Source organism: Pteropus alecto, unplaced genomic scaffold, assembly GCF_000325575.1.
Source record: "Pteropus alecto unplaced genomic scaffold, ASM32557v1 scaffold3, whole genome shotgun sequence".
NCBI lineage: Eukaryota > Metazoa > Chordata > Mammalia > Chiroptera > Pteropodidae > Pteropus > Pteropus alecto.
The window spans coordinates 38,766,131-38,775,429 of NW_006442484.1; the positions used below are offsets into that span (position 1 = coordinate 38,766,131).

At 31.9% G+C, this 9,299-nt stretch overlaps 1 pseudogene; it reads left to right on the forward strand.

Moving 5' to 3' along the window:
• The first annotated feature begins 8,865 nt into the window (after nucleotides 1-8,865).
• On the forward strand, nucleotides 8,866-8,984 carry LOC112470556 (annotated as a pseudogene).
• Nucleotides 8,985-9,299: the final 315 nt, after the last annotated feature.

The window sequence follows — 9,299 nt, forward strand, 5'->3', positions numbered from 1 at the left end:
AAATCTGGAGCGTTAGAGTATATTACATAGCTGAGCTTAAACTGTTGGACTACTTCTAGGGACATGTTATGTTTGTGAGTCTCAAAAGTGATATGGAAATCTGGGTCTGAGGAAGTGGTATTGTTGAAATGGCATAAACACTATCCGGAAAGGCAGAAAGTGATAGAGAATAAGAGAGCAATGGTTGCTAACTATTTTAATAACTTCATTGTAGATTTATTGGTCTTAGTTTCTATGTCTTGGGAGAATTAATTTTATTGGTGTTCTCTTTTAATGTTTTCCCTTCTGCTTCTAGTGTATTCTTTGTACACAACACCACAAGATAACAGTTTGCAAATAGGGTGTTAAAAACATAGAAAACTTAATTTGACTACTTTTGAGATTTATTACTTTGAAAAAAGAGGCATAGGAGAGAAATTTAAGAACTTCATTGTACAGCAAATTGAATGAGACTGAAAGTTGAGCTGTTAGAATATAAATTAATTGATTAGTATGTAATATTGTAACAAACATTATGATGCTATGTAAGTTCATCTCCCTTAAAAACAGATAATTTCTGCTTGAGAAATATGCTTACAAATGAAAAATATAGTAAAAGCATTATTCTATGTTTTCATAATATGAATAAATTTTGTTCCTAATATTTAAAGAATACTTTATTTATAAGAGTTGAACTGAGTCTGACAGGCAGTTCAATTAAATTCACATCACCAAGACAGAATTATCTTCCATTCATTCATAATTTTAATACCCAGTATTGTTACTCACTCTGTACAAAGTATGGGCTTCTAATTGCTTTCTAAAAGACTGAATTTAATAGTATTTATGTTGGTTTATATGTGACTTTGTATATTTCATTTAAAAATGTATAAATTTGCCATTATCCAATACTCAAAAGCTTAAGCATAATTCACAGGAGTTACAACTTAAAATGATATATGCAAAAAGCAATTCAAGTGAGTTTTCAGTTATTTTTCAATTAGACTTAAGTTAAAGCTCTCTGACCACACTTTAATTAGTACTATATTATTATTTTTAAAGTATCTCTGGAATTTATTCTGTTTGAAAATATAAAGACTTTCTGCTAAAATTTTAAACCATTAAAAGTAGCAAAGGCCATCCAGAAAAAAATTATTTTTTTACTGCTGGATTGCTACCTCACTTTAGAACTATTCACTTGAAATGGTTATGAAACACTATGAAAACTATTACATTTATAAAACATCAAGCCTAATTTCTTTGTAAAATGTCTTATCAGTTTCTTGTTTCTAAGATTTTAAATATAAATGGTTCACAAGATAGTTTTTGTTCTTTTTAAGTGATTATGTACTGTAAATATGGGATGGTTTCAAAATAAAATACAAACTCACAGGCAACACATTTTTTATATTTACTCCTTAGTTATTGGATACCAGGCAACACAGGGCAGTGATCCCTAAGCTCTGAGAAAAGGAGGAAAATGAAGTGAGTCCTGTAATTGCTTAACTAACTCCCTATGACTTTCTAGGATGCAGCACAGGGATAGGAACCCAAGGAGGATCCTAGTGAACTTTCTGAGCTGAGGTGATGGAGCTTAGAACCTAGGGAGACCAACGTGGTCATATGTCACAAGACAAATTTCTGGAGAGGAAAGAGTTACGCAAAGAAGGTACTCTGGAGATTTTCAGAGGGTCTCAGTGAAGTGTTCAGCTTAGTAGAAACAACCTGAGGTCAGAAAAACAATCATCTGAAACAAAGGAAACAATCCAGAGAGCTTGCATAGGGCCTGGAAGAGTTAGTCTTTTCATAATCCAAAAAACATTATATTTCGTTGGACGTTGAGTATTGCCTCGCTAGTGGGGTATTGCTTCAATGATAGGGAATATTAGCCCTAGATTAATGCTGTTTTGGTTCCAGATAATAAATTTTAAGAGTATGTCTTGAAAAGATCAAAGAGTTATTAAGAGTTTCCCAGAAAAACTCAAGAATATATAGGGCTTATGAATATATAGAGCACCCAAAAAGGTAAAATTCACAGTGTCTGGCTTCCAGTCAAAAATTACCAGGCATGCCAAAGAGCAGACAAATATGACTCATAATAAAGACAAAAAACAAGAGAAACATGTCCAGAACTAACACATGATAGAATTTATAACAAGCATATTAACAAGGTTATTATAAACTCTGTTCCATATGTCCAAGAAGCTGGAAAAAACTTGAACAAGTTTAATAGCAATATTGAATCTATAAAAAAAAGTTTCTATGAAAACTTGTAGAAATGAAAACTAAAAATTTCTTAGTTGACAAGTACAGTAGAAACTATCCAAAATGAAAATTAGAGGAAAAAAAATTAGAGGAAAAAAAAAAATATGAAAAAAGGACCTAAGAGCTGTGAGACTAATTAAAGTGGCCTGTCATGTAATTAAATCTCAAAAGAGAAGAGAGTAGAAAAAATATTTGAAGAAATAATGGTCAAAAATTTTACAAATTTGGTGAGAACTTTAAACCAACAAATCCAAAAGCTCGAAAAAATCCAAGCACAAGAAAGCTTAAGGAAACTACAAAAAAGTACATTATAATCAGTGTCTAGTATTGTTCTGGATTATTAGGAAATCACTTATTGAAATAGTTTAATGCTATCTAGGTCAAGGGGGTAAAAAAAAAACCTTTAAAAAGAAATCATGTTCCCACCTTAGTCCCTCATTTCATTTTGGAAAGTTTTTAAGAAGACTGTTGGATAGTGGGTAGTTCAAGAGTAAGAGTAAGGGGTTAGTGGAGAGTCCACATTTTCAGGCATGGTGAGTGTTGAATCTTTGCCAATGAACTCTGTAGGCCTCATAATAGAAAGATCTGTTTATGTCCTACTTCGAGAACTCTGATCTACAAATTACTTTACCATCCTAATCTCTCCTACTTTTCTCCAGCCCTGGTTCTATTTTAAATTTTGAAATGGAAAAACTAATTCTGTAAGCACTTACTTAATCTGTTAGTCTTCCATGACTGACAGGGCTCCTAAGGGTTTATAAAGAGCATAAGAGTAAAAAATTAATTATTTGAAATAATTAATTATTTGAAATATAATTCTGCTCAAGGGATTAAGATGAAGATGTCAGGTACAGGTTTGGGTGCTGGTTTGAGGGCTCTGAGCTTAGACCAGATCATATGATCAAATGGTTATTTGGTAGAATTCTCTGATCTCTTTCTCATTTGATATCTTTCACTGTTCTAAACCTAACATCTCATGGTAGTTTCTTTGAAAGTGTTAGTATAAGGCAAAATTTATTTATATTTTGATAACAATATTTTATTTTGGTAACAGACTAGGATACCAATGCAGCAAAAAAATACAGTTGAGTGAAATATTTTTAGTATAGTTGGCCAAAGTCTGAGTGAGCTGCTACATTTGCCTAAGGAAATTGTGCTTAATAAAGAGCTTTTGTAAATTAGAGCTAATTACCACAATTTACATTTTCATAGATAATAATCAAGGACAAAAGGGATATAATTAATTACATTTTCATCTTTTTTATGGAGAAAGGTATGATGTTTGAAAGATTAAATAAATACATAAATAGCTTATGAATAGGATTTGATTTTCAAAACCTTGGCCTAGGATTCCAGAATTATTTGGTCCTAGAAAAGACAAAGAACATGTTTTTTAGGAGAACCAATAACTTCATCAAAAAAGCATTAAATTAAATAAAAAAGGTAGATAGGAGCACATGGTCCTTCCCAAATGTTAACATAATTCAAATCAATAATAAATTGTAAAAATCAAATTTAAGTGTTTCAAATCCAAGAGATTTCAGCTAAGAAAAGGAAAAGTATCTGGGACGACATGCAAGGCTTTTTGATGTGCTCAAATTTTAAATGATGTAAGAAATATTTTTAGTATAGTTGGCCAAAGTCTGAGTGAGCTGATACATTTGCCTAAGGAAATTGTGCTTAATAACCATAATAAAATATAAATATCCCACAAGAATAGAGTGAAAAGCTATAGACTATAAAGAAGATGTTAAGAAATGGTGAATGCTTTTAAGACTATATTCAAATCAAGAACAAGAAAAAATTTTTGTTTGATATAAATATATAAAATTATCAAATAAGATAAAAAAGAGGGAGAAAAAGAAAGAGAACACACAACTACTACTTTTTTGTTTGTTTTAGGTTATTTGCTTCCTTAGAAAGAAGTATGTACAGATTATTAAGGTAATTGCACAAATTATTAAGATAATTACACCTTGAAGAACACTGAAAAAATTAGACATTGAAGGTGTGAGTGTAACATCACTGTTGGTAATCATTTAGATATTATAGCCATTGGGCAATATACTAGAAGATTGAATATTGGCAATTGTTGACATTGTTTTTAATAAAAGGAAAAAGTAGGCTGAAGATCATGAGTTCAATCTTTGACAGTACATGAGAATGTTATTAAAATAAATACTTTAAGTTATTTTAAAGAAAAATTAATCTCTGGCTTTATTAAGAACATTTCTATGAAAGATATATTTTCTTTAAAATATTTTTGTTTGGTTAAGATCACAATAACAGTAAGCCAAAACATGATTTTCTGGTCTCTGTTTCAACAGCATAACCTTATCTAAATAAGGGTGGTTAAGTACAAGTTTAATATTAGCCAAGATGGTATGACTTAAAAGTAATGTAAAGGATTCCCATCAACTTGATTGTAATATCAGTAAAGAACTAAATAGAAGAACAAAGAGATCAAAAGAGAAGGTAATGAATTACAACTTCAGTAGAACCAGGTAACTGAGGATTTCATTTTTGGTTAGAATGTAAAAAGATATAGACAACCATTATTCCTGTAGTAACAGAAAAGAAACCTAGATGAAATAGAAAAATCATACTTATCTAACGGACTATTGGAGAGCAATGTGTGCAAGAAAGTTTTGATGAACTGATCCCCACAGGGAGGAATGGCTGATATGAGCATTAAGCCCCAAACAGGAGAAAGTCTGCCCCAAACCATAAGACATTGACTTATTGAGGAGAGGCCAGCTAAGTTGGTCAAGGTAGGGTCAGTCAGGCATGAATGATTGTAGTCCTGAAGATATTTAAATGGAAGAATATTTTGCTTGGCCAAATAACTGTCTCTACTGCTGATCATCATTACCAGTTTTGCTGAGAGAAGTGCAGTAAAGATAAGAATGAAAAACAAGAGAACAAAACAAAACAGTCTAATGTCAAGCAATCACGTTGGTATTTCTGAGGAGAGAAGCAACAAAATATTCAAAGGGCAGAAAATATATAAAGAAATAATGCTTCAACAGATTCCAAATTTCATGAAAGACATCAATCTACAAATCTAAGATGTTCAGCAAATCCCAAAAAGAAATGCAAGAAAATCACACATAAGCCCATCATAGTAATACTGCTAAAAATTCCTCATAAATCCTGAAAGCACCCAGAGGGGGAAGAAACCCACTTTAGATATAGGGAAACAAAGTTAAATATGTTGACTGATTTCTCATTTATGAGCAAAGCATGCCAGTGCTTATGGAATGACATCAGTGTTTTTTTTTTTTTTTAAGAAAACAAAAGAAAAGAAAAATCTTAAGAACAAAAAGATTCCCAAAAACAAAAGCAAAAAGGCAACTATAAACTTAGATTTATATATCCAGCATAAACATTCTTCTAAAGTAAAGATGAGATAGACATTTTCAGATAAACAAAAGCAATAGAACTGGAGGCCAATAGTTCTGTGCTATAAGAAATGCTAGAGGCAGTCCTTCAGTCTAAACAAATAATACAAGTTAGAAAGGTAGATCTATAGGAATGATTGAAGAACACTATGTAAATAGTAAATAAATACATATAAAATACTTTTTCTAATTTCTTTAAAATGCAATTTTCTGTTTAAAGCACAAACAATAACATTTTGTTGTGAGGTTTATAATACAGTGATAAATTGCATCATAACTGGCACAAAGGATAACACAGGAGTAACATGGAAGATTACTTTTGTAACCACCTTATATTATACCTAAATTGGTATAATATTAATTCAAGAAAGATTGTAATAAATTAAGGATACTATTTTAATCCTTAGAGCAACCACTAAAACATTAAAACAAAGAGATATGCGTGTAAACAATGGAGGGAGTAAAATGAAATGCCAAAAAAAAAAAAATTGAAAATAATTAATCTAAACAGGCAGAAAAAAGGGTCAAAAGAACACAGAACAGAGGGGACAATAGAAAACATAACAAGATAGTTGATAAAATCAATCATGTAATTACGTTAAATTTAAATGGATGAAACACTTTGATTAAAAGTAGAGATTGACAGAATAGACTAAAACCAGAGAAAAACACCATTCTGATGTTCATAGAGTTGCATTTTATTTGTATTGTATTTGCTTTGCTTTTTTATTTTGAAATACTCTCTAATATTCAGCAGGTATAAGAACAGAGAAGAGAATTTCTGAATATTCCTTATCCAGATTCACCAGTAGTCCACACTCTGCCACATAACAATTCCGTGAAGATATCTAACTCCTCTTGAGTCCTCAAGGCTCAGAGAGATTTAAATGATCTCCTTAAAAGGTTTCACAGTTAACAAGTATTGTTGCTTCAATATAAACTCAGTGTAAATCTAGAACACATGTTCTTAAGTATTATGTTTTATTACTACCTACGTGTATAAATACAGTAGATAACTGCTGGTGTCAATATTCAAATGATAGTTGAATCAAGCTGGCTTCATATCATTTTGTATCTCAATGTAAAATAATTAGTTGACCATAAATGGTCAGTCAAAAGTCCATCGTGATACTTTGTAGAGTACAGTGGTAAACTGACTACAGGGTCGTTCAGGGTTACAGCTAAGTGACAGTATTTCATGGATAGTATACAGAGAGATTCTGCCTTGGGTAGGTGATCAAGTTGAATGAAAGAAAAGTCCCCTTTAAATTATAAACATCTATTATATTACCTGCTGTTTTATTGGAATACTCACAATTTCAGTTCCCTGATTTGCCCTTTCCCTCCAGTCCAAAAAGTATATTGCATCCTTTAGAAGTCGTCTTGATTTATCAATAGATTTTCATTACAGTCATTATTGCCTTAGGAATGAAGGTACTTTCCAGATATTAAGAAAAATCTTCATAATCTTAAATTGGAAGGGGGGTCTTATATCTCATTAAAACAAACTTCATTAAAATTTTGAAGCTCCATTAAACTTAGTAAAGCCTCATTAAATGAGTCTTAGTGTATTTAGCCCTTTCAAACCAAGCTGAGAATATCTAAAAATTTAAAAATTCTTGTTATGTTTTTAGGCTCAAAAGACTAGATAAGACTGGTTAAGCATCGAAAGCTTATTAACTTAGAATCATTTAACATCTTTTTTTCATGGTTGACAGAACACTTAGGTTGTTAAATCACTTTGGATTCCATTAAATAATTTTAAATATTGTTAAAATTTGCTAAGCATCATTAATCCAATTAATCATCATAAAGAGAGTAAACACTTAAACTTTTGTTTTATTTTTAAGAAAAAATTTAATTTGGACAAAACTCACTAAGTTTATGAGTAACATTAATGTATCTTATCTTCCTTTAGAATTATTAACTTAAGCTACCCCTATTTAGAGATAAAGATATTTAATCAGTGAAATTTTAAGCATTTCCTTTACCATATACGTCCAACATTATAGAAACATTTAAAATCTGCTGTATTGTTTATGATTCACGCTATATCTATCATCTGTCTACCTACCTATCTATCTATTTATCTATCTATCTATCTGAATGAATAAATGGATGTCAGATATGGTAATTCTGTACATGCAGTTATTTGTTACTGAAAGGAAGAGAATGCATAGCAAAAGGTGCATGGAGCAACTCAGTTATTTTTTGGATCACCATCTGCTTTTGTTGGGTCATTAGACTCTTTATTTCAGTACCATATGAATTAATATTTAAGAATGTCTCAACACTATTCAGAAAGTATTCTTAATGTTTTCCTTTTACCTTATTTCCTTTCAGTTAAAGAAATGTATTAATCAGAACAAAGTAATATAAAAGGGAAACGAAATGTTTGAAAAATGATAAAAAGTAACATTTATTCATTCTTTCAACAAATATTCTCATTTAAGCATGGGATGTTGCTGCTCATGCTAACCTTATCATTCAGTGATCAGATAATACCCAGGCCATTGAAGAACAGTTCATTCGAATTCATCACTTAATGCCAGGGCTGAACTCTACCAGGTTACAGCAGCAATCCAAGAGCTGTGCTGAAGAGGTCATGTCCTTAATCCAAAACCCCACTTTCTGATTTCATAGCTTGCCAGATGCTTCATACAGCATCTTTCCCACAAGCATCTTACCAGGGCATGGCAGGTAATAAGGCCTGAATGGTGGGGGGCAATTTGTACTGTAGTCTGGGCCTGCTATGGAGTTCTTTCTCCATCAGACTCTATGCTAAACTGGCTGGTAAATAGGTCAGAAATGTAGTCCCCAATATGGTATGTATTATCTTAAGAATGCAAACAAATGTGCTTCTTTCCTCATAGGGTATGGTGTAAATTGCCTCTCACTTTAGAAGGAATATTCCAACATATCCCTTTTTCCTAGATATTGCACAGACCTGTCAGTCTCATATCCTCTTGCATTGTCTTACCAAAGAAGGCGTCTAGAGGGTTTGTTTCATCCTGCCATCAGGCCAATCAGCATAATGTCATCAATATAATAATGAACCAGCCTGATATTCTGAGGAAAAACAGGATAGTCAGGGTCCCTCTAGATGACAGTATGACCAAAAGCAGAAGAGTTGAGGTATCTTGATGTAAGAGAGGCAAGATGTTCCACTGTTTCTGACATGATTATCTTTGTTGATAGAAAGTCTAAAGAAAGCAACTTAGTCTACGGCCATGCTACCCTGAACAAGCCCGATCCTGTCTGATCTCAGAAGCTAAGCAGGGTTGGGTCTGGTTAGTACTTGGATGCGAGACCACCTAGGAAGACCAGGTGCTGTAGGCATAAAATATAAAAAAAAAAAATAAGGGATTGTAAACTGACAAGGTCCTTGTAATCTGTGAGGTCAACCAAGGGTTGTCTCGCCAAAAAATAAATTTAAAACAATTAAAAAAAAAAAAAGAAAGCAACATACCTGTGTCAGGATATATTGGTTATATCCACTAAACACTCTGTTTCTCCATCAGAGCTGTTATTGGTAAAACTACTTGATTAAATTTGCAATGATATCCAATCATTCATTTTGAAAGGCCTGTCTGGCTTTTGTATTAATTAGCTAGAAAAGTAAATTAATGGAAATGCAATAGGAATTATTACTGA